The sequence below is a fragment of the Ctenopharyngodon idella genome, chromosome 5 (genome assembly GCF_019924925.1).
Source record: "Ctenopharyngodon idella isolate HZGC_01 chromosome 5, HZGC01, whole genome shotgun sequence".
In the NCBI taxonomy this organism is placed as follows: Eukaryota; Metazoa; Chordata; class Actinopteri; order Cypriniformes; family Xenocyprididae; genus Ctenopharyngodon; species Ctenopharyngodon idella.
This window is the reverse complement of record NC_067224.1, coordinates 36372942-36398579: the sequence shown is the minus strand read 5'-3', so window position 1 is coordinate 36398579 and position 25638 is coordinate 36372942. Positions and strand designations below refer to the sequence as shown.

At 37.6% G+C, this 25638-nt stretch overlaps 1 protein-coding gene and 1 long non-coding RNA gene across 3 annotated transcripts in view; one reads left to right on the top strand and one right to left on the bottom strand.

Annotated features, from left to right (window-relative positions):
- The window catches only part of sema4c (sema domain, immunoglobulin domain (Ig), transmembrane domain (TM) and short cytoplasmic domain, (semaphorin) 4C), a 208532-nt gene that overhangs the window by 59228 nt on the left and 123666 nt on the right, over positions 1-25638 (bottom strand). The window contains exon 1 of one of the 2 annotated variants that reach the window (XM_051894154.1): positions 3349-3841. The exons of the other annotated variant lie outside the window; for it this stretch is intronic. The gene's annotated coding sequence lies outside the window, so the exon portion shown is untranslated. Of the gene's footprint in view, positions 1-3348; positions 3842-25638 lie in introns of those variants that run through there. 2 annotated transcript variants of the gene reach the window in all.
- The window catches only part of LOC127512848 (uncharacterized), a 56079-nt gene continuing 31233 nt past the window's right edge, over positions 793-25638 (top strand). The window contains exons 1-3 of the long non-coding RNA XR_007930273.1: positions 793-2488; positions 6525-6588; positions 6716-6815. This is a non-coding gene — a long non-coding RNA (uncharacterized LOC127512848). The remainder of the gene's footprint in view (positions 2489-6524; positions 6589-6715; positions 6816-25638) is intronic.

Below are 25638 nucleotides of genomic sequence, written 5' to 3'. Positions count from 1 at the left end.
TAATGAGGGTTCTAGTCGAAGGGGTCGCCGTCAATACGCGCGGCCACCACACATCAACTCCCAGCAGAGAAAGGGGGACAAATAACCCTTGTACGGGCTTGTATAGGGAACACACTTCACAATAAGCCAGAGGACGGAAGGTGTTACGCAAGGCGAGGCATCATGCTTGCCAATTGATTTCTATTCATTCTGCTTAGAAGCGGTTCAGGGACACGTCACGTTGGTTAGCTGCATGCGCTAATTGAACGATAGTGTCCGCAAAACCGCACTATTATAACAAAACCCAAGGCCAGAACATTTGCTTCATGATGTCAGGGCTGTAATCCATTAATTCATTCATGTGATATGAGTTCCTGCAGGGGCAGATAGCAAGCGCTCAGGACAACTTAGAAAATAGGAATTCCATACAGGTACTTCCGATGGCTCTGTGCAATCTGCATGTTGTTGACATTATAATGCGTTTTTGATGCACTTTAGCTGAGAATTGTGACATTTGTGATGATGATCCTATTAATGTCGATGGTTTATTCCTGACATTTTCCCATGAATGCATCTTTACAGTTGCATAAAAAGTCAAATTGTGGTTCGGATCTAGTCGAACAGCTTTTTAAGCTCAAGGATAGCAATTATTTCCGAATAAATACACTATAAAAGTGAACATATGGCTGAAAAGACTAGTACCTGATCTGAGTTTTTTAAATTCTTACATTGGAGTATAACCGGGTTTATTCAGTCATGTTAAATCATTTCTTTGAACTCAATCAAACCAGTTAATTTAGATGTTACCCCATGAAGAACATTTTTACATTAACTGACCTCTCTTTAAAGAGTCTGATATCAACGTCTTAATTTTAGGAGTTGGAATGCAACATTCCAGATCCCAGACAGGATGATCGGAATACTAATAGCTTTTCCTGTCCTTGTGAATCCCTCATGTAAATGAACTAACTAAACCCCGAATGGGAATCTGTGTGTGTGTGTGTGATTCAGTTTTAGGTACTATTGACTAAGGAAGGATGCGAGTCCATTGTGGCACAACAATGAGAAGGTCTTCCCTCTAGGAGCCCAATTTGACTCTCAATGGGTTTGAGGAACATCTGGGCTGAAGGGGTGACAGTGTATGGGCCCCCAGCAAGCTATTCCTTGCCAGTTGCATTTAATGCGGGAACACTGTCCAGGACAGGCTGAAAACAAACATGAATGGAGCACAATTCTACAGTTACTGCTCTCATCTCCTTCCACTGTTCATTAACAGACAACGACGAGAGCGTATGACAGCCCTACGTCACAATAATACAGAGCTTTGTTCAAGGCTTCCAGTCTCCTCTATGCTTACAGGCACTGTATGAATCACTATAATAGACAATTGATTGTTCCTGGATGTGATGATACACACTGACCTCGCTATTTCACAAACACAAGCTATAAAATCCCACTGACATCCATTGTTCTCAACCTGTATATATACCTTTTGTCATTTTAATTTTTTGGGGGGACCTACCAGAAATGGAAATTCTATCATTTACTCACCCTTGTCATTCCAAACCTGTATGACTTTCTTCTGTAGAACATAAAAAAGAAGATATTTTGAAGAATTTTGGTAACCAAACAGTTTTGGTTCTCATTGACTCTATATTGATTATATGGACAAAAACTACAATGGAAATCAATGGGAACTGAAACTGTTTGGTTACCAACATTCGTTTGTGTTTTTCATTTTTGGGTGAACTATCCCTTTAAGACATGATTTGGACCATTTGAACCTCATAAGAGGACCCCTTACTAAATGTGCACACACACAAACACACACTTCACCCTAAAAAAAAGTATGTTAAAGGTATAGTTCACCCCCTAAAAAAGAACAATCTGTAATCATTAACTCACCATCAACCCAAACCCTTGACTGATTGATCTTTTCCATGCAGTAAATGGTAAATGAAGGAGTTTAGCCTCAGAAAGAGCACAAAATCACCACAAAAGTATCATAAAAGTTGTTCTTTCAAAGACTCCATAAAAAAACAATAGGTTTATGAGACAAAAAAGCCAAAATGTAAGTCCTCGCATTCATCCGAGCGCTTATTGATGAATTCATAAGAGTACACGAGAGAACTAGCTATGTCGGATTCATGAATAAATTATTTGTTTTAGTCAGATCTTGTAAAAAAATGTTTAATTCCATTCACAAAGTTGATCTGAATGATTTGTTTACATCTGATTCTCAAGTTCAATTTACCAACTTGTTTTAACAGCTCAATAGAGGGGAAGATTACTGAATAATGACTTAAATTTCTGTGTCGACTCACACGACTGCTACTGTAAATCTTCAGACGACTTGGGATGTGTACCACTTTTATGCCGATCTTTCTTTAGACTTGACATCTTCGGTCACGTTTTATTGTCAATGCATGGAAAACAGTGATTCTTCAAAATGTCTCCTTTTGTGTTCCACAGTGGAAAGAAAGCCATAAGTTCTTGGAGCAACATAAAGGTGAGTACATAATGACTATTTATTTTATTTTTAGTTTAACTGTCTCTTTGACCATTTCTCTGTCTGAATGAGCACCCAGCCTATGAAAACACCAGTGTCCACTTCATGCTGTAATTACTGTAATCTCCAGTATGCAGTGCGCACTTATTTCATTACAGACAACCAGTCACAAGAAAAGGAAAAGAAGGAAAACGCACTCTGTATGTGTCACAGCACGAAAACATCTGCTGGTGGTCAATCTTCCAGCATGATTGTGTGATTTTGAACATCACTTTTAGGCTAGGCTATATATAATTCCCACAGAAAACCATTATCGCTTATTACCTGAGTCACTAAATAATGTTAAACCTCAGAGAGAAGGGTTGTATTGTGCTGTGAACGTGGCAGAAACGTTTTAATCGCACTAAGAAAAAAAAAGTGCTGATGTTGTGCTTTAAATATATAAAATCCCATCACATATGCAACAAACAGCGTTTATTCACTCACTCAATCTGGCACATAAAGATTTTAGTGTCTTATTTGTTTGCACGTTGAGATGTGTCCAATTAAAACCGCACTGCGTTGTCGCTAAAGTGAGACAAACTGCCATCTACATTTATTACAATCATCTTTAGTTAGGATTTTAAACTTATCTAAACAATATGGCAACAGTTGGAGCTCCGCCGACTGAATGACTGACCGACTTAATGACGGTATCAAATATCCTTTCCACCCCCATCGCTTTTGCAATAAACGACATTTTAAAAACAAAAACACTAATTACGTGACGTTGTGACGTCAATTTATAAGATAACAGAACGCTGCAATAATAGAACACGGCAATAATCCAGATGTATTTGTATTGGAGGCGTCAAACTTACCTCTGGCGAGTCGGTGCGTAACGCTCACGGACTGTCAGCGCGTCCAAAAACGCATGAAAACGCACACAGCGCTTGGTCTCAGAGAACCACCATTTCAAAACGAGCCCAACAAATCCCACATTTTCCAAAGAAAGACTCAGCTCCTTCTGTTTTCCCGCATGCTTGCTTTCTTGACGGCTAGGAGAGCGAGCGAGCGGCGCGATGGTCAGTGTGTCGGTTTACGCAGCGCAACTCTCTCCGTTCACTCCCTTTGTAGTAGTTCTAGAGAGGGAGGGTGTATTAAACCCGTACAGATCCACTTCTTCAAAGCGGTTCTCCTCCGTCTCAGCAACTTGAACCCCGCGCCCTGCTAAAGTGAAGCTCTGACTGTGAGAGAAACAAAGGTGCTTAGCGGACGGGAAGCGCAGATCCAGTACGCCACACACACTGCACTGGAGGATATACTGCCTCCTGATGGGTATCGGGGAAGCGATGAGGCGAACCGGTGGCTCACAAAAGCAGTACAAACAGGTCTCCGCCCCAATCTCCCCTGTCCTGTACAGGAACGGGGCCGGAATATCATCATAATCAGACGAAGTGAAGCATTTGTCATTCTCTAATGGGCTTCTCTGCTGAAGCCTATACATTATTTTAATTACCTTTTCTAACACTTTACAGTTACCATTCATACAAGATGCTATATAGTAAATGTAAAAAAAATACGAATTAAGTACACACAAGTAGCCTACTTATTTATATTGTAACATGAGCACTGTAATGCAAACTCTTTTTGACTAAAAAGAGATATACACAGTAAAAAATGCTGTTAATTTTAAAGGAAAAATAATGTAAAAATGCTACAGTAAAATCTTTAATTGGTTGACTTTAAGTTACCTTACCATTACAGTGAAAGTTATTTTTTGATTTAACAGGATAAAACATGTAATTTTACAATAATTTACATTTAAAATATAGGCCTATATTCAATAAGTAAATATATATATATGTTTATATAGGCTATATCTACATATGTGACCCAGGACCACAAAACCAGACATAAGAGTAAATTTTTTGAAATTGAGATTTATACATCATCTGAAAACTGAATAAATAAGCTTTCCATTGATGTATGTATGGTTTGTTAGGATAGGACAATATTTTGCAGAGATACAAATATTTGAAAATCTGGAATCTGAGGGTGCAAAAAAATCTAAAAATTCAGAAAATCGCCTTTAAAGTTGTCCAAATGAAGACCATAGCAATGCATTTCCACTCACAAAAATAATTTTTTGGTATATTTAGGTAGAAAATTTACAAAATATCTTCATGTAACATGATCTTTACTTAATATCCTAATGATTTTTGGCATAAAAGAAAAATCGATAATTTTGACCCATACAATGTATGTTTGGCTATTGCTACAAATATATTCAATTCAATTCAATTCACATTTATTTGTATAGCGCTTTTCACAATACATATCATTTCAAAGCAGCTTTACAGAGAATGCATGTCAACATTACAATTTAGAGAATGCAGTTAGCTAATAATGTAATAATTTAGGCAATTAATTTACAATCACTGTTAGCAATTTAATTGAAGGTAGAAGCAAAGAGCTCCTGGAAAAATGAATCACATATTAACAATAATTAGGATATATAGAAATATATATATATATATATTGTGGTCCAGGGTCAAATATAGTATAATAATAATAGCATAGTTGCTTTTTTATATCAGTTGAAACTATATGGTTCAATATATGTGAAATATATGGTTTGTTGTGAATGTAGTTATGAATTAAAATATACAGGCACCAAAACAGACAGACAGACAGACAGACAGACAGACAGATAGATAGATAGATAGATAGATAGATAGATAGATAGATAGATAGATAGATAGACAGACAGACAGACAGATGTGCATGTCTTGGGTTATGACTGAAGCATTAGAGATGTAGCAACAGGAAGCAAAACAACAACCCAGATAATCCCGTATATTCTCATTTTAGTAGATTTAGAGAATGGATTATGGCCTGTCTCTGCATTTTAACACTTGAATAAATCTGTCTGTCTGCATCCTCAGCTTAACAATCTACCACATAAATATACTATACTTAGAGATAAGCATCTTGTCTTCGCCAAAGCCAAAGAAAATATCCGCAAAGGATTAACCTAAATTATATGCATTTAAACATCACAGTGAAAGAAATGGGTATTCAAATGTATCTCAACCTTGTTGTGTGTCTCTTTTCAACATATTTTTTTTCGAAAAGCACATAACCAATTATACTTCATCTTAAACCGTACTGGTGGATCCTTCATGTAGGATAGTCAAGGGACTGCAGTATGTCTGAATGAGGAGGGGCCTTTCTAGGACATTTGGACTGGCTTCACTTGAGTAGACGGAGCATTTTATACCTCTCAAACTAAACGTGTACAACTGCAGTTGTGACACTCAATTATAGGCAGTGCTTCCTCTAGTGTAATCATAATGGAAATCTTCATTATATTTCTGAGTGGCAAAGGCTACTTAAATAAAAGCCTCCTGCCCCAGAGGCCCCTCAGATTCACGAATAAAAGCCTTGAGTGCAGGCGCTGGGAATGGAGGAAGCATAGATATCATTTAGAATCTGTTTGGATGAGGATTTACTCTGGGAGGCGAATCGAATGGATAATGGACACCAGTCCACAGCAGCAGGACCCAGGAGGCCACACGAATCTACAAAACCCTTCATATTATAACAAAAACAATCTCCATCAATGCCAAGTCGCCTGGTGAAATATGCAATTGCCATGGCATGTGGAGTACCTATAAAGGTTAATTTGACATGAGAAGAAGGTTTTGATCTGTATCTCTGAATTATGAGATGTTTCAATGGCTTATCTGCTGGGGATATTGAGTATTTATGTTGATCACACATGGCGTGCCAGCAGTAAACACTGCTGCTATGACCATAAAATTGTTCCTCTGACCACAATTAATGCCACTTCTCAGATATTGTAAATTAACTGAATGCAAAATGCAGATGTATGACTGCAATTATCCTCTGGCTTCTTAGTGCTGCAATGTTATAGGCTTCTTATGGAATATTAAATAAATAGCACTAAACAATACATAGTGAAACAACCCTGTTGTTTGCATCACTGCAAAGGATTTACGTGCAAACCTTGTCTGGTTTTATTTATGTGAAGGTTCTGTCCTTGATGGAAGGATTACCAGGGGTTATTCTCAATTCAGATCAAGATACGGCCAAGGGTGAGTCTTGTTGATACACGCTGAACCTAGAGGGGATGCTGCCTTTTGAGTAAAAAAACCCTTTCAGCACTCTACTGAAATGCAGAATCACTTTTTAAGCGAGAACAGACTTTGTCTCTATTCACAGTTCCTGCTTCAGCAAGGTTGTATTAGTCATGTGGAACAAGCACAGCTTGGAATATAGCACAGGAAGCAGACAAATGTGGAAACTAGGCCAGGACAAAGAGGTAAGGTGTACACTCATTAGGATGGGGTCCAGAGGTCCAATCCCTAAAGCTACAGCTATAGATATATTACTACTGCTCACATGCTCTAATTTAAGCCCAAACCACAGTGCTGAAACCATGCACAGTCATGATAGTGAAAATACAGTATATGACCACACAACTTCACTAACAAGGTTAGATTTACTCATTCTTTAGGTGAATGCATAGAAACGTACATACGAGAAGACAGTACTGTGAATCAATGAAGAACCTTGCGATGCACAATACTGTATATTGTTGACATTTGGGAAATAGTAATGCACTAAATGACTTCAATCACAAATAAGCTAGAGCGATGGTGGAAAAGCAGCCTTTGTTCTAAACATTTTACATAAAAAAGATTTGTAGATACATTTATGCATTTCTATGTACATTTCTTTCTTTTCAGATCAAATCAGATAAAAATCATACAATATTTTATCTTGGCTATGATGTTGGAGGCAACTGTAACAAAAATAATAAAAAAATAAAATAACAATAGAAAACTTAAAACGTAAATTAAAATATGAACTTTAATGTTTCTAACCAAGTGCTTTGTTTGATGCATCAGCTGATCAATATAGTAAAAATATATTTTTCCCCCCCATTTCAAATAATGTCAGTCTCACATAGTCTTTAGAGTTAAAAAAAAAAAAAAAAAATCATTATTCCTGACATCTAAAAGAATTACACTATTGGCATTGGCACGGGTTGTGTGGGAGAGATGTAACACACAAATAACATGAAGATGAAGAAGGTTGACAGGCTTTAATTCCAACAAGGAAAATCCAACAAGGTACATCCAAAACACAACTACACATGGACGAGACCCGGTAATGAGATAATGAGATGATTGATTAGTACACAGCTGAAACTAATGAGTGGCCATGACAACAAATTAACTAAGGGAAAACGGTACTGACTGAAAACAAAAGTCCATGTGATGTGATAGTGTGCCAGCACGCCGCCTCCCGGAAGGTGCGTCCTCGCGCCGTGGTGACAAGGAGGTGAGGAGGATGAGGAGCTGGTGAAAGGATGGTGAAGGGATGGCAAAGAGTAGGCACAACCACAGAGGAAACTGGAGGAGGTTCTGGTGGAGGAAAGCTGACAGGGAGGAGACTGAACTGGATGGTCGAGGGCTGTGAAGACGGTGGTGAAAGCCAGGGAGAAGCCTTGAGCAGAAGCATGATGGCAGGTGCCCAGGCCACAGCCAGAACTGTGCTCCATGTTGGCATTGACGGAGGCAAGAGCCATGGTGGTGATTGTCCTGACGCCACCAGGGTGATGGCCAGAGGTGATGACGCTGGAGTGAGAGCCCTCCGCGTAGTCGAAGGTCTGAGGTGAGGGAGTGACGAAGGCCTGGCGACCGGCATTGCTGAATTGCCAATGGTCCACGCTGGAATCAAGGGTGGAAGGAGCATAGGCGAGGGAGTCTGGGTGACAGGTCGAGGAGGAGCTACATCCGCCGAGATTGTAGGCAGAGTTGTGGGCTCCTCTAGCCCAGGCGAAGATGGCTCCCAGTTGGCCCGAGGTGGATCCATGCCACTGAGAGGAGGAGAGGAACCAGAGGGGCTGGTGGGAGATGATGATGAGTGGGTAACAGGAATGGCTGAGGGCTGAGGACAAGGCTGGAGAGTTAATCACAGTCCAATGATAAGGGCTAAGCCCTCTAAGATGGTTTGATGAGGTGGTGTGAGAGGGAGGCAGGGTGGGACTGACGGGACCAAAGACGAAGAATTATTTGATTGAAGGTTTGAAAGTGGTGATGCCAGTGTTTCGCTCTCAGTAGCGGGAGGGTGGGCGGGGCTCTCCTCCTTGCCCTCTGATTCCACGTAAGCTCCCTTGATGGTGGATGACACAGCCGGCACGCGCACCTGGTCAGCGTCGATGTTGGGCACACACGCCCTCGATGGCATGGGCTTGAGGCTGAGAAGGACTGAAGAAGGATGAAGAAGGTTGACAGGCTAATCCCACAAGGTACATCCAAAACACAATTACACATAGACGAGACCTGACAAAGACACAAACTGAACTGAACTTAAATAGAGGTGGTAATGAGATGATTGATTAGTGCACAGCTGAAACTAAAGAGTGTCCATGACAACAAACTAACTATGGGAAAACGGTACTGACTGAAAACAAATGTCCATGTGGTGTGATAGTGTGACAGGCATCACTGGTTCCATAAAGAACCTTTAACTTCCATTGAACCTTTCCATTGTACAAAAAGTTCTTTATACACTCTTAAAAATAAATGTTCCATAAGGGGGGTTTTGTAGTGATGCCATAAAAGAACCATTTTTGTTTCCCCAAAGAACCTTTCAGTGATCAGTTCTTAAAAGAACCTTTTTTTTTTCTTTGTGTGAAGATTTTTAAAAATCTAAATTTTTTCCACTATTCAGAACCTCTTGTGCAATTGAAAGATTCCATGGATGTTAAAGGTTATAGTGTATAGTGGAAAAAAAGGTTCTTTAGATGATTAAAATGTTCTTCATGCGACGAGAAAAATGGTTCTTTTAAGAACTGTTTACTGAAAGGTTCTTTGGGGAACCAAAAGTGGCTCTTTTATGGCATTGCTTTGAAAACCTCCTTTTGGAACCTTTATTTTTAAGAGTATAGTATCATATAAATGTAAAAACATTACTGTAATAGTTTTTTTGTAATGATGTAATGATTACCACTTATGTGAGGTAAAGTAGCTTAATATCAGTTACTTTTGACACATAACTGCTTCTTATAGGTCTACAAAGAGATGTCAAATACATAGTCTGAGTTTTAAATTATAAAAATAATACTGATAAAAAATTGGTACAATTGCCCTGTAAAAACTTAAAAGTTTTACATTCTAGATGACAATATAAAGGTGTATATATATATATATGTGTGTGTGTAAGCAATAAGGTACGAGAGGCTGTGCTGTATCGTGAACTGCTTCGCGTTGTGCCTAACAACGCCCTTCAGCCGTGACTTATTCACGATACAGCACTAGCCTATATAAGTATCTTATTGCTTTTATAAAACGGTTACCACACAATACAAATATTAAATCCAAAAATATGTATCAATGCAACTTTCATGAAGTACAGTTTCACTAAAAGCCTTCCTTCCGCCAGAAAAAAATAGTCCCTGACCGTGAACAGCAACAGAAGTTACATTATTATGCCATTAGATGGCGGCAAAGACTGTCTGAGTGTGTCAGTCAGTAGAGAAGACTTTTACATTGAAAAGACTGAATTGTTGTGAACACGGAACAAGACACAACTGACAAATGCTTTGACTAGTGCTGTTAGTCACGGGAAAACCCCTTAACTGTTAAAAGGACAAGATAATACATCGGACATTTAAACAGATTTTTTATTATGAACATAGGACTGACTTGAAGGAAAATGCTAAATCAGAATTCAGGTAATAAACTCGCTCACTCAATCTTTTTCTCACAACACTCTTCTACATAATGCAGTAAGCTTCAATGAACAATATCAATTGAGAACATACAGTTTACGTTGCTAAGAGTGGTTGCTAATGGTGTTGTGTAGTGATACACAGAACCGTTGGGTGAAGCAGTCATAGCCGTATTTTATCGTGAATAAAACACAGCTATTGACCAATCAGAATCAAGGACAGGAACTAACAATTTTATAAATTTTATATATATATATATATATAAATCAATTTCAGTTTATAATATGAACCTCATATATGGTTTTTCGACCATAACATAAAATCAATTCATTATCATCTATTGGCATCTACCAGAAATCCCATATGTCTGCATTCATCTTAAATGCATAATTTTATCAAATGCATCATTTATCATGGGCGCACATGATTTCAAAAGTCTTAACTTTATCCTAACAGCTAAATAAATTTAGAGTGACTAGAGCATTTCCATAGCAGCCTGACTCCCAGGAGTGATGTGGATAGGCTAGCCGTGTCTATCGTCTAACTCTATTTACCTGCAGCCGAAAGAGAAACGCTGCCAGGTTCAGCTACAGTTCAGGGAGAAAGCCAACACGCTCAGTTCTGGATGACAGGCCTGGAATTGACTTGCACTATAGCACACAGCAGGAAGATGATAGCAGAGCTATTGCAAGGCGTTGCTATAAACTAATCTAGAGCAATTAAATGAAAACGAGAAAATAACACAAGGCAGCTTGAATATATGGTTGGGAGGAAAAAATGCTCAGTGCTGCAGAATTAGATGGAAACAGGGAAAAACAAGAAGATCAAGGACTGCGTACCACTGCAGGAAGCTAAATTCTATCGTGGCTTTAATATGTTACTGTTGAAGGGTTGCTGCAGATTTCTGGCGTCTTACTGATGCAGAGACACACTTTCAAACGGAATGAATGCTGATGAGAACTTGTTTTAGTCATCGGTTTTAGGTAAACAGTGAGTATCTGGCACAGCATGTAGAGGCCTAATTAAGCCTTGCTTATTCACACAACTCTTTGGCCAACGCTGAAATCACCAAGCCACTCATTTCGCATGCAAGAAAGAGCGTGTTGCAAAGAGAATTTTTCTATCACTAATGCATCATCTGAGAGCTGGAAGGTTTCACAGGATACGAATACTTTGGACAGCTGTGGTAATTCCTTCTGCCTGGCACTACACTTTCTGCCAAAGCGGTGATGAATTCATTGAATGCTTGAATAAGTTCAGATATGAAAGAACCGCCTGAGATGTTCTGGCAACTTTTCATCCTGCACCAAAAACTAGCTCAGATCTTTCAGTTCACATGGAGCCCTGCCCAACTTTTGAAGATTCATGCACAAAGTGCACTAGCACCATGTCGTCCATAATCTCAGAACGGAGAGTGCTGTGAGGGCTTTCCAAGAAAGTAAAATCTGGCGCTAGTTCTCTCCACATCCCATCTAAAGATACGGCATCCAGAAGGGTAATTTAAAATCAAACATGATAGTATCTTTGCTAAAGGCGTCACAGAACAGAAAGTTCAAATAACCTCAAATGATCGTCAACAATGACAACAGAAGGGAGAGGATGGATTCTCTTTCACAACAACAGCTTGTTCTCATTTGAGTTAACACCTTATAAACACCTGAAAAGAAACAGATGCCCTTTTCAGTGAAAGCTGAAGCTAAGGGCCAATATCCCAAGATGCCATGTCAAAACATCCGATATGTTGTTTTCTTTTCTTCTCTTCCTCTCTTTATCTTTCCCTGTGAGTTGATATTTGTGAACTGTGATGTTAGGAGTGCAGAAAAACAAACTTGATGGATTGCAAAGCATCTACATTTGCGAGATGCCAGCCAACAGCATCTAATCATGTCAGAGCAATGCAACCCTTTAATGAGGTCTTTGGATCAAGTAAGGGCGAGCTACTCAATCTTAGCTTTTAAAGGTGAAATGAGTCATTTTTTGGCGCAAGCATCAGCAAAGTTAATTGCTTATAGTGACTGTTTTCACACAGGTTTCCTGGACAAAGTCTATTTTAACATTCAAAAGCACACCTCACCTTTAAATTGATCAGACAGCAATGATATCAGAGACAGTGTGTAGACTACTAAAAAACAGGTATGGGCGTATTTGGGACTTGTTTGACTTTACTAATTTTGAGGGCCAGTCTGAGCCATATTCAATAATGTAACAGCACCTCTCCTCTCCAATTATTTCTTGTCTCTTCTCAAACCTCAAACCGTCCTATCTAATTAAAAAGAAAACCCCCAAAACATACACTACCATTCAGAAGCATGGCGTCAGTAAGATTTTGTTTCTTATACTCACCAAGGCTGCGTTTATATGATTAGATGTTTACAATTTTAAATAACTGTTTTGTATTTTTATTTATTTTCAAAAGTAATTTATTCCTGTGATGCAAAGCTGAATTTTCAGCATCATTACCCCAGTCTTCAGTGTCACATGATCTTCAGAAATATTTCTAATATGCTAATTTGCTGCTCAAGAAACATTTCTTATTATTATCAATGTGTATCAACTATTTTGTGGAAACCATGATAAAAAAATTTTTTCAGGATGAATAGAAAGTTCTAGAGAACAGCATTTATTTGAAATATAAATCTTTTGTTTAACAATTTAAATGTCTTTAATGATTCAAAAATTAATTTTTGATCAATTTAATGCATCCTTGATGAATAAAAGTATTCATTTCTTTAAAAAAAAAAGTCCTACTTTTCCCAAACTTTGTAACAGTTTTGTGCAAAATGTATAATTTCATAACAAAACACTGTTATAATTTCAATTCATTTCATAAAAAGAAAGAAAAAAGCCAGTTGCATTTCGTTAAAGCTGCAGTCCGTAACTTTTTTTGGTTAAAAATGATCCAAAATTAATTTTTGAGCAAGTACATAACCAGCCGGTGTTCAAAACTATCTCCTTACCTTAGCCCGATTTCACAACGGTAAGCTTGTAATAATGTTTTATAATTCGGGTGGTACCGGTGGGTTTCCGTGGGAAATTCGAGCATGCAGCTGTTCGTCTTTGTGTCATTACATCGCATCTGTAAACATAAAGGAAGGCGTCCCAGCTAGTAGACTATATGGCATGTGGAGGATGCTACAGGTGGCGGATCATTTATAGTCTTTTCTCACAGCAGCTGTAATAATTAAACTTATCATTTTGATGGCAGATTGTAATCCAGAAAGGTCCAAATGACATTAGTGACAACTGGAGATTCACCCGTAGTCAAAAGCAAAAGGCTTCGGACTGTGGAGTGGCTACAGAAATTAAAATCTACAGGTAACACACTAAATACACATAGTTACGCAAAGCTGATGTTGTTAACATTAACAATTTGACAACAAAGTATAACAATAATAATAATTTGCAGGGTTTGACGTGATCCGAGCTAAGCGATCATTAGATTTACTCACCATTGGCGGTGCAATTCATTGTTATGCTTTTTTTTTCTCAGTTGGTCAGAACAAATATGGCAGACATGTTACTTACTTGTTCAAATGACATCTTCCGGTGAAAATTCTTAGTTTGGTCATACTTCCAAGACGTAGAATCTGTGATTCTGAAGTACAGTATAAGTACAGATAATTCCGCAAATAACTGCAATTGCAGGTTTCAAACAGAGATGGCGACAAAGAGGCAAAACTTACGAACTGCAGCTTTAACAAAAATGTAAAGTCAGCACTTCATTTTATGTATACGTATAAAATGCACATTCTTTGGAGATCATAGTGCTGACTTCACATTTCTGTTGACATATCCAATAGTTTTTACAAACTACAATAAAACTGCATTTTGTCATTACATACTACAACTAATGTCCACAAAATTAGTCAGCATGGTGCCCCATAGGCTTTAGGCAGGGCTGGGTAGATTACTTTTAAAATGCATTTCACTACAGATTACAAAATACATTTGTAACTTGTTTCGTTAGATTACCCAAGTTTTGTAATTTAATCTAAATACTTTAGAATACTTTGAAATACTAATAAGTATGTAACACAAAAACAAAGTAATTGCACATTTTTATCTCACAATTCTAACGTTATATCCCGCAATTTTGAGAAAAAAAGTCAGAATTGTGAGATAAAAATGCGCAATTACCTTGTTTTTGTGTTACATACTTATTAGTATTCCAAAGTATTCTAAGGTATTTAGAATAAGTTACAAAACTTGGATAATCTAACGAAATACAAATGTATTTTGTAATCTGTAGTGAAATACATTTTAAAAGTAACCTACCCAGCCCTGGCTTTAGGGTTATTTAAGAAAGTCCTTAGGGAAATATTGAACCCCACCCGACTTTGTGATGGTTTTGTGTAACAGATCTAACAGACTGAAACTCTCTCCTGTCACCTTGACATACAGCACCTGTGAATAGGTCATCTGCCACACGAGGCACCCCGGGTGAATCTTTGAAGAGATGTAACAAGGAGATAAATAAAAGGTTTATTTATTTATTTTGTTCCTTCCTGCCCCTTCTCATTAACCCTGCAAGACATCTTGATGAATGGCTCTGTAAGTGTTTCACAGGTGTCCAATTTACTCTCTGTTTTTGCAGCAGCATTTTGAAGTGTCATTTTGGATTAGTTCATCACTCATTCATGCACCGAAACACCAGACTCACACTCCATCAGTGCTCGCAATTAATAAAACACAAGAGAAATGTTCCATCTAGAGTAAGTTTAGACTACACAATTAACAGTTATAGCGTCATCAATGAACCATATAAGAAGTTATGAGCAGTGAAATGGAATTGTGAAGTTTGAAGCTGTGTACAGATACATCTCCCCGCTTGTCTGTGAGTTTTTATCGCTACATTGGCTGTCTGACAGGAACCCAGGTCTCCTAAAATGACGAGCTGTCACTCGGCATTACATAATCGGTTGAAGTGTAGTGATTTTTTCATGCGGGTATACGCAGGAAGGGGCCTGATGTATTTGAGACGTGGGTGGTATTTTTCAATATTGGCAGAAAGTACCGAAACTCATTAACATCTGAGAAAGGCATTAAAAGATGTCGGAAGGAGATGAGTTACACACTTCTCTGTGGCTCCAGCAGGAAATTACATGCCCGTGCTGCACGATTTCTTGTGAGTGGCACATCCATTTTTTTTTTGAAAAAAAAGGCACATTTCACTTTAAAGATACTTTTCGCAGCAGAAAATTTTAAATAAACTTACAAACACGCAGCTGGATGGCCGCTCCGGGATGATTCTGAGAAGAAAGCCCAGAATTAAGAGGCTCAAAGGGGAAGAATGTGTTTAGAATTCATTTGCACAATTACAAATTGATGAAAGCATGTTAATTCCATCTGATAATGTTTAATTAGATTTGAATATGCAGGGACGCTGTTAAATATTGTACAACGGTGCAGTCAGTCATTCACAGATAAAACATAAATCCGCACTTGTGCCATTTCTCATTCTTTGGAGCAGCTCAGATGGAGTCGCCTGGGATGGATTATTCGCTCATCACGGAAGATGATGAGACGTATCACAGATTCGCAACTGAGAATTTGTGTTTTTGACAACAACCAAGGCCAACGCTCTGCTGAAGTCACATTATCGCGTTGCGCTATGCAAATGTCTTGTGGGACGTAACTAGGAAAGTTGCGAGCACATTTGGACTGTGTTCGAGACTTACTGGTTTGAATCCCCTCTGGCTACTCCATTGTGCAGCACAGTGAAAAGTGCTGAGGGAGGCATGTTGGGTAGACTCAGGGGACTATACCGGCTCTCTGTTCCTCCCTAGCCAGGCTGTCTCTGGCTGTCTGCTCACTTTAATGAGCACACACACACACGAACAGTTGCTTCACATCACAGAGCACTCTGATGATAACACAATCCATTAGAATTCAGCTAAGCCCCTCAGTTCTATTAGAACTTCAATGGAAGTTCAAAGAGAAAATGTTCTTATTCCAGAACTCTCCCCATGTTCCGAGATAGTGGGGATCATTGATGTCAGGCCAGATGAAATTTCACCTGCGAACCTGGGTGGTAATGTTAAAGGAAATGAAAATGTAAATTCAGTCATCATTTACTCTTTACCCTGGAACATAAAGGGAAACATTTATGAACAATATCCTAGTCAGTTGTTTCAATATAAATTAACATAAATGAGGACTGGGCCTGTCAAGTTCCGAAAAGCACTGTAAAAGCAGTCCATAGCTGCTTTTCCACCAAAATTACCCGGAACAATTTGTCCCAGGAACTGTTTTTCCCCCAGACCTGTTGCTGGCTGCTTTCCTTCACGGTCTAAAGTACCGTGAAGATAGTCCGGTGATGTGGGACTGCGTGCAACTTTCCGGTTCCCGCTGGATTTCGTCCTCCACATATAAGCTTAATAAAGTCTGAACCTCGTCGTCGGTTCTTCGGCCGTATTTTTTAAACTCCATTGTTGATTCGAATAGCAAACAACTCTTACTGCATGCACCTCAACAGACTTTTAATAATGGTGGTTGAAATAAACTGTTGCGTGGAGTCAACCAATCAAAATGCTGCGTGAACTCAACCAATCAGCATGTTCAGCGCCCAAGTCCCACCCCTGAAAGTTCCTGAACTTTAAAAATGTACTACCTCATGAGCAGGGACTTTCTGAGGGGGAAATTTTTACCCAAAACTTCATTTCGACCTTGATTCCTGCGGTCAAAACACACCGTGTACCATCCCAAAGTCCCTAGTTCCTGGAGAAAGTTCCTGCGGTGGAAACACGGCTCATGTGACTTGTGTACTATATTCTAACTCTTCTGAGTTTTGTGTGACAAACAGACTGAAATTAATTTGATATTCACTGAAAATCTTTGGAGTTCTTATTTCTCCTTAGCAGAGTGAACGAATTGCTCTTTGGAGTCGGATCTTTTAAATAAATTAATTTATCCAGTTCACAAAACTGGTCTGAATGATTCATTCATAAACCAGCATGTTTCGGATCTCTAGTTCAGCTCATTGATTCAATGAGAACAAATTGTTCTTTGAAGTCAGATCTTTTCAGTGAATCAGATGATCCAGTTCACAACTGTCTGAATGATTAATGAATCAAAATGAGCTCACTGATTCAATGATCCGGTCACAGTTGTTAACAGCTCACTGGAGGGATAGATTAACAGTAGCATGTTAAATTTCAGTTTGTTTATAATAATACAAAGCTAAATAGCCTCCTGGGCAGCGCGCCGACATATAGCGCAGTTTCGCTTCAGGCGTCCCGAGTTTGAATGCCGGCTCGTGGACCTTTCCCGATCCCGTCCCCCTCTCTCTCCAACTTTGCTTCCTGTCAACTTACTGTTCTGTCACAATAATGGCAAAAATAATAATACAAAGCTATTTTATATCTTCAGACTTGGAATATAGTGCATGAGTCATATGGCTGCTTTTATGATACTTTTGCAATTTTTTGAAGCTTGAAATCTCCAGGCACCATTCATTATAATTGCATGGAAATGAGCGACTATATATTATATAACATTTCTGCTTTCATGTATAAATCAGAAAGAAAGTCACACAGGTTTTGAACAACATAAGGGTGATGACAGCATTTTCAGTTTCGGTAAGCTCTTAAACAGTACATGCAACCTTACAGGGTTTTTTTATTTATTAATTTATTTATTTTTTACTTGAACTGATCAAACTCTGGCCTGGTCAGACATCCAAATTATTCTGAAGCTGACATTTTGCCTTTGGTCTCCACTGTGAAATGTACAAAGGTCTGGCTTCATTGCACATTGCTTAGTAACCAGGCTGATATGAACCAATTACCCTCATCTCTAAAGTTAGATCTGAGAAATGCATATATTGTGTAGGTGCAAAAGCCCAAGCAACTGACATTTTTCCAGAACATTTTTAGAGATGATAAAACAAACACTCTTGATCTGCAGAAACAGAGGTGCAAATTTAGAAATGGGCTTTATAAATAGCATTTCTTTAGTCTAGATGAGTTAGAGTGCATTTGAGGATTATATATTTTACTGTTCTGAGATGTTACAGATTTTGTTTTTGCACAGTCCCCCTGGTTTAGATCACCTTGCAACAAGCACCATGAAAACTGCTGCCCCACCCACTGTTCAGAATCAGCTAATCTAATGTTCATTCTCATAATGCGTCTGCCTTAATGTGATTTAATCAATTACCCGCCTCATATCTGTTGCCCCAGACACAGTTGTGGCTTTTAAGGCAACTGATATCATGTGCTCAAACACAATATGCAAGCAAATGTGCTTAAAGGATGCCAGCAGATGCCAGGCGTTCATATGGCACCAGTTGTTCAAAACAGACGTGCCACTTCTCGAAAGAACATTTTTCTTGTTGGCATAGCCCTGTTCAGGATTGTCAATGGCCACCCCTGCCCTTTCATATCAACGCCACACTGTTCTACTGTGCATTCAGGGTCTGCTGGAATCCATAGGCATGCACATAGTCCTAAAGGGCAAATTATTAATTTCTGGAAAGTTCAGCCAGAATTCATCTACGTCTGCTAAATACCCATTGGCCTGAGAGTCATTTCTGGCCTCCGCTGCCTCCAAACGTCATTCAGAGAGGTAATGGTTTCGGAGCGGCCCTTTCATTTCATCTGAGAAGAGAAGCAAACATTTATTTTAATTTCATCATATGGTGTTCTTCTTAAAGATTCATTTTCATTTTATTAATCCTCCCACGTGTGTGTTTTAGCTTCAGATTTGTGTGGTCTTTAAATGTCCACCTCGGCAGGTCAAAGGAATCTCTGCTGACCTGTTGGAATTAAAAGTGTAATTTATATTCATATGGCGGAATGGACCTCCGTCTACAAAAGCAGCCAGGCTATTTGGAATAAACCTCACTGGTTAACTAGTTGGATTAGAACCTGCTGGCTCTTTGTATTTTGAGTGCTTGCATGATTTGATTTAGCCAGACATGATCCTGGCTCAACATTTTTTGGTTCTTCTGGAACAACATTCCTTTCAGAAGTGAAGGGGACAAAAATGTCAAGTGTGGTACCAATTTTTTTTTTTGACCTTTGTGTAATAGACAGGTTTTATTTTTTCATCTCTTGCTTTTAACTGGCTAAGGCATCAAATACACTGCTGAACAATAACCTATAATATTTATTCTATAATATTTTTTCCTATATTGTCCTAATGACAATTTTATGATTGGTTTATGTATGACAAACACTTGTGGATTAAGCCATCATGGACTTTATGTAAAAAAGTAATTTTTTTAACCACAGAAAATATTTTTTATAGCTTCAGTACTGTAATAAAGGCTATATGTCAATTAGCACTGCATTATTCATATATTTTATTGTAATGAAAATATCCAGAGATGGCTTGAAAAACACATGAATCATATATTGTCGCAATCGTGTGTTTATTGTCTTCACGTTTCATCAGTCAAAATGTTTCTGCTTTTTATTCAGCTACAGCAATAGCTGGATGCCTTTGTCCATATAAGGGATTTCCTGGACCGTCATAAGTCATTACTTCTATGAGCCTGTTTTCTGCGAGAGAGCGCCCTTCAGCTTCAAGTATGAATGAAACACATTACATGAGAGTGTTTAGCACTCCATAATGTTCACATTGCCACGTTCTGAATAGGAATAAAACGTCAGGTCATGCATAGACTATCTTGTCTCTTTGAAATTAAACCTAGATTCACATTGGCCCATGAAAACCTCTAGGTCTACGTGAACACACTTACAACAAAGTGTATTCTACGCCCATGATTATTGTTAAGGTTATTCAACCTTAACCATTAACTACCCCTAAAATTGAATAGCTTGAAACAATAGGTTGACACAAATGTTGCTCAAGCACCTAAACTTCTAACTTTAATGCTAAAATCTGATTGGTTGATCCAAGAAAATACAAACTGATAAGAATATAATTGTTTTTATCTCGTGATCAGTCACAATAAATGAACAGGTTAAACTGATGGCTCCAAAAAGGAGCAAACATGTAATATTAAAAAATAACATTAATAAATATAAAATAAAATGATTATATTATATAATAATAAATATTTAGTACAAAATAAAAATATGAAATAAAATGTTAATTGTAGAAAATAATATAAAAAATAAAATAACCAATAACCAATAACTATGCCTAAAATTATAAGAAATAATAAATTGATACAAATGTGGTTAAATGTGCAGGCTAAAATCTGATTGGTTATTCCAAAAAAAAAAAAAAAACATAAATAAGAATACAGTTATTTATAATATCTTATTTTATTATGATCAAGTACAATACATTAAAGGGCTAAAACAAAATCATTATATTAAAGGATTAGTTCACTTTCAAATGAAAATTACCCCAAGCTTTACTCACCCTCAAGCCATCCTAGGAGTATATGACGTTCTTGTTTCTGACGAAGACAATCGGAGATCTTTATAATGGCAGTAAGCGTTACCAAATTAGTATGAGCTGAAGAAAGTGTCTACATCCACATCCATCCATCATAAACATATTCCACCCGGCTCCGGGGGGTTAAGAAAGGCGAAGCGATGCGTTTGTGTAAAACTGACGCGACGCCACTTCCGTTTTGTCCGTAATTTGAATACTGAAGGCGGTTTGGCAGAAGCTGGATATATTACTTCATAACTTGTTAAATATGGATATTTATTTTTACACAAACACATCGCTTCGCTTCAGAAGGCCTTTATTAACCCTCCGGAGCCGCGTGGAATATGTTTATGATGGATGGATGTGGATGGAGACACTTTCTTCAGCTCATACTCGTTTGGTAGTGCATTACGTCAGGATATTTATTAATATTTCTCCGATTGTCTTCTTCAGAAACAAGAAAGTCATATACACCTAGGATGGCTTGAGGGTGAGTAAAGCTTGGGGTAATTTTCATTTGAAAGTGAACTAATCCTTTAAAGCATTTTTTTTAATATATTAAAATTATATAAAATATATAAAAAACATTTTTTTTATAAGAAATATTAAATAAAATATCAATTGTATAAAAGAAAAGAAAATTAACATTAACTCCCTTTAAAATTAAAAGAAAATAACAGATTGTTCAAGTACCAACCTAACCCTAAAAGTTGATTGGTTGATCTATGGATGTTGATCCATGAACATGCCCTCCTTGGCTAAATCACGTTACGCTTTGTATGAGGAAAAATCCGAACAGAAACTCCAGATCAACTGTGAATAAGTTATTCAAACACCAGCAGGTCATAAAAGACCCCCCACTTATATACTTACCGTTCTGCTGACTGAAAACACACACACACACACACACACACACACACACACACACACACACGCACACGCACACCCTCTCATATGCCTTGTACTGTGTATATTACACAACCACAACCACTTTTCCAGTAGCATGTGTGTCTGGCAGTCAGAAACAGACAGTACAGTATCAGTGAGTACAGTTCGGCTTTTGTGTGAACATGAATTGTGCATTTATGACTACAGAGCACCAGCCCCTCGCTACTCCCACTAATAAAAGCAGGATTATTACAAAAATCATCATGTACGATGGCAACGGCTGTTGACTTTACAGGCTCCCCCTTGAAATACTCAAATAATAAATTTTCTCAAACCTCAGAGGAGCAATTTCCTAAAGCGTCAATGAGCGTCTTTCTACTGGGAGGGAAATAAAAGAAGCCCACAGGAATATTTCCTGTTTTCAACAGTTTTTTTTAGACTTTTCCAGTGCCTCCGACTTTATATTGCATGTGCCTTGGCCGATTTAAGGGTCTCTCACAGGTTATGCCTACTGATCAAAAATTCATCACAGTGTGAGAGAGTTGCAGTCAGATCGTTTGATCTGTGGCAAATTCGGTCCATTACGATGGGTAAAAAAGGAAATACAAATGCTAATTCTGCCGATAGAAAGAAAGCGAAAACAAAAAGCGTTTGTTCTTTGAGTTTGAACAAACAGTCAGTTCTGGAACTGAACTGTAACGAGGTATAACGGGCGTTTTGTGTCTGTCTGAAAATCGGGGTCCTGAGGGAAAGAGGGGTGGGGGATGGTAGGTTGGGGGCGGGGTTATGTGGCACTGCTGCATCAGCATGTGTGCAGTAATGCGATAGCAGGACTCCGCCACACAAAGAAAACACGTCTGCTCAAACACTCCCAAATCTGGTCCCCGGGGGGCTGGACGCAGCTCTGTAGTAATTACCGCACTAAACCTGCCCTAAACCGGGCCCTGTCTAGGCCCTGTCTCAGAGGTGAGGAGAGCATGCTGGCAAAGTCCCCCTGCTGTATTCACTGCAGCTAGGCCGCGCTGAAAAGATTCAGCTTCACTCCAGATGTGTTTGAACTGGCAGCGTCCATCATGTATTGAGGGAACTGGGCCTCTGCTGTATACTAATACAAGACTTCACACAGGTGAAAGCACTGACTTTACATTATAAAACGTAGCAAAAAGTCAGTATTTGTTTTATTTCCATACCACTGAACATAAGCCTAGCACTGGCACTGACCTGGGGTCAGCGGGCTTGATTAATTGCATATGGGTCATTGACGAATAAGGTTTTTAAAAGTGTAAAAAAAACATAATGGAGATATAATTAATTTTGAAGTTTTTTGAAGTTTTATTAAGTGTTGAGATTATGTGGTTTTTATAATCAATTAATACTGCTTTAGTCATTTTTTACAATATGGACAAAATTTGTCACCAAAAAAGTCATTCGGTTTAACCAAAATTTCGGTTTTACCGAATGACACTTTTGGTTATACCAAATGATACCGATGTTTTCAAACTATGTTAACAGGCTGATATCTAGCTATCTAGCTAGTTAGCTTGCTAGCTACCTAGCAAAAGGACAATTAGGGTTAGGGTTAGGGTTAGTTTTTAAAATATTACAACATTTTCCATGTTTTATAGCGGTTGTACCGAATGACCTGATGTTTCGGGACATGCGTATGAGCAAGTGAAAACGTGAATTTTTCAAATAGTTAAAAGAGAGTTAGTTACTTCGCTTCACGACCATGTGGTCCTTTGCAGGTGTCTGAATGATGTCACATCATGTCACATGATACTGACCACATGACTTGATCCAAAATGGTCCCTTTATATTGGTTACTTTAATATATGATGTTGTAAAATCATGCCAGAATAAAAAATATATGTATTTATTACATTTTAAGATATTTTAATCACAAATGAAATGTCTGTATTGGCTTTTGACACTTCAAAATCTTTAATATACCTTTATATATAGCAAAATATAATTAAAACCTTTTGGATTCAGTAAAAGAGATCTAGTTGTACTACCTTACATACTTTGGATGTCATATCTTTGTTTTTTATTATTATTAAAGCCTTTGGGCAAAAAAATGACCCGTCACGTCATTGACCAATCATGTTTTTAAATGTTTTAAATGTTTTATATATATATATATATATATATATATATATATATATATATATATCAATCACACTAAATTAATATGTTAAGTGAAAGCAACATCCTAAAAATAGCGGTAGGCAAATAGGAAAATAAAATAAAATAAAATAAAATAAAAAATTAAAATGTGCAAAAATTAGTTTAGTGGTAAATCACATTAATTAAACAAGTAATTAAGAAGGATAATAGTGATCACACTATATTAAGTTAAAAAGCCCCCAAAAATAACAGCAGCAAGTATTATTAACCAAAAAAAGATTAACTGCATTTTTTTTTTATTATTATTATTTTTTTTTTACAAATTAATTGAACTAAATTAACATAAATTAAAAGCAATAAAATGGTGCAGATGGAGTATATAAGTAATATCATTAACAATAAGATAACAACTGTGCAACCAATACATAAGAAAGTAAAATGATTAATTGCATTCATTTTTTATTGTGTTATTTATTTTCTTTTTAATATAAACAATAGCACTAAATTAACATGTTAAGTTGAAAGTATTATCAAAAAGTGAAAATTAAATAAACTAGAAATATTAACAAATAAAATTGTAACCATGCAAACTAAACTAAACTAAACTAATCGAAATAAAAAGTAAAATAAAATAAAATAAAATAAAATAAAATAAAATAAAATAAAAGGTAATACACACATTTCACAAAAATTATGGCATTAAAGAAGTCACATTAATTAAACAAGGATAAACTTTAGATGTTAACAATGAACATGAGTTGTGGAAACAGAGGCAAGGCAGATCAGATGCATTTCTGGGCTCAAGCCCCAGTAAAGGCTCAAATATCACAAACACACAACAAAACTAACTGTTTTCATCCACAGTCTCTGAGGGAAGAGGGGGGAAGAGGGAGGCGTGTTATCTAATCTATTCCATATGGGACAGAATCAGTGTACATGTGACATAACGCAGGTCACATGACTTTACCAGCAGTGCTTTTCTTCTCCCCAATGCAGTATGAGAGCAAACAAGGACCAATCAGATCTGAGGCACCCCACTTTATCGCCTTAAACCAGTTCTGTTCCTTTCCTTCAAATAGTCATGCTCTGTTTTTCACAAGGAAGAAACAATAAAAAAGTGTGAAGATAAATGTGTGAACAGGTGTCTTTGTGTGAAGGAGTGCTGCTGTGTCAAATCTGGAACTTCGCTGCAAGCCAGTTGTTATAAACCCCTTAAGCAAAGAAAACACTGAATGATAATTCCCTTACAATTATAACTATGGGTTTCTCTTCCACCCCCAAAACATTCTGTGTTTTCTGTTTTAATTCTTCTGGATTTATGATTTCTTACGATCTTATTATTACTGGTAATCAAATAAAAACATAAAACATTAATAATTTAATGTAATCAAATTTATTTATTTGGACGGATTGTTGTGAAGACCATTGAGTTTCTGTTCTGCATTTTATTCAAACAGAGATGCAGAACATGCAGACTTCATATTTTAATAGCAGTATTTTGTGGTTTAATATTCACAGACACTAGTCCATATTGCAATCTAATTCACTGTACAGACCTACTTTTGATTTATGCTTCCAAAATCTGCCAAATTCCATGACATGACATTTAGATTCCATTTTTATGACTGGATTCCACAATTCTGTCTTCATTTTCCGTATTGAAATTGTAGGGCCCTAATTTACTAACCTCATTGACTTTTAAAACAGTAAAAAAACAATAGCACTTTATATATATATATATATATATATATATATATTTATATAGTCATCACAACCAGCATGTCTGTGCACCCCCTCACTGTGCTTTTACTTTCTACACTATTTCTTAAAATGAAGTGACAGCGATGGCCTTGAGGAACAGCACATGTTCAAAAGTGTGTTTAGAGGGATGTGATAGTGCAAAAAGGTGGTTTCAGGGTACTGAAGCAAAGGCACAGAGTTTGAGAAAGAGTGGGGAGGGAAAGAGATAGAGAGAGAGAGAGAGAGAGAGAGAGAGAGAGAGAGAGAGAGAGAGAGACTGCTGTGCTGGCTGCTGGTC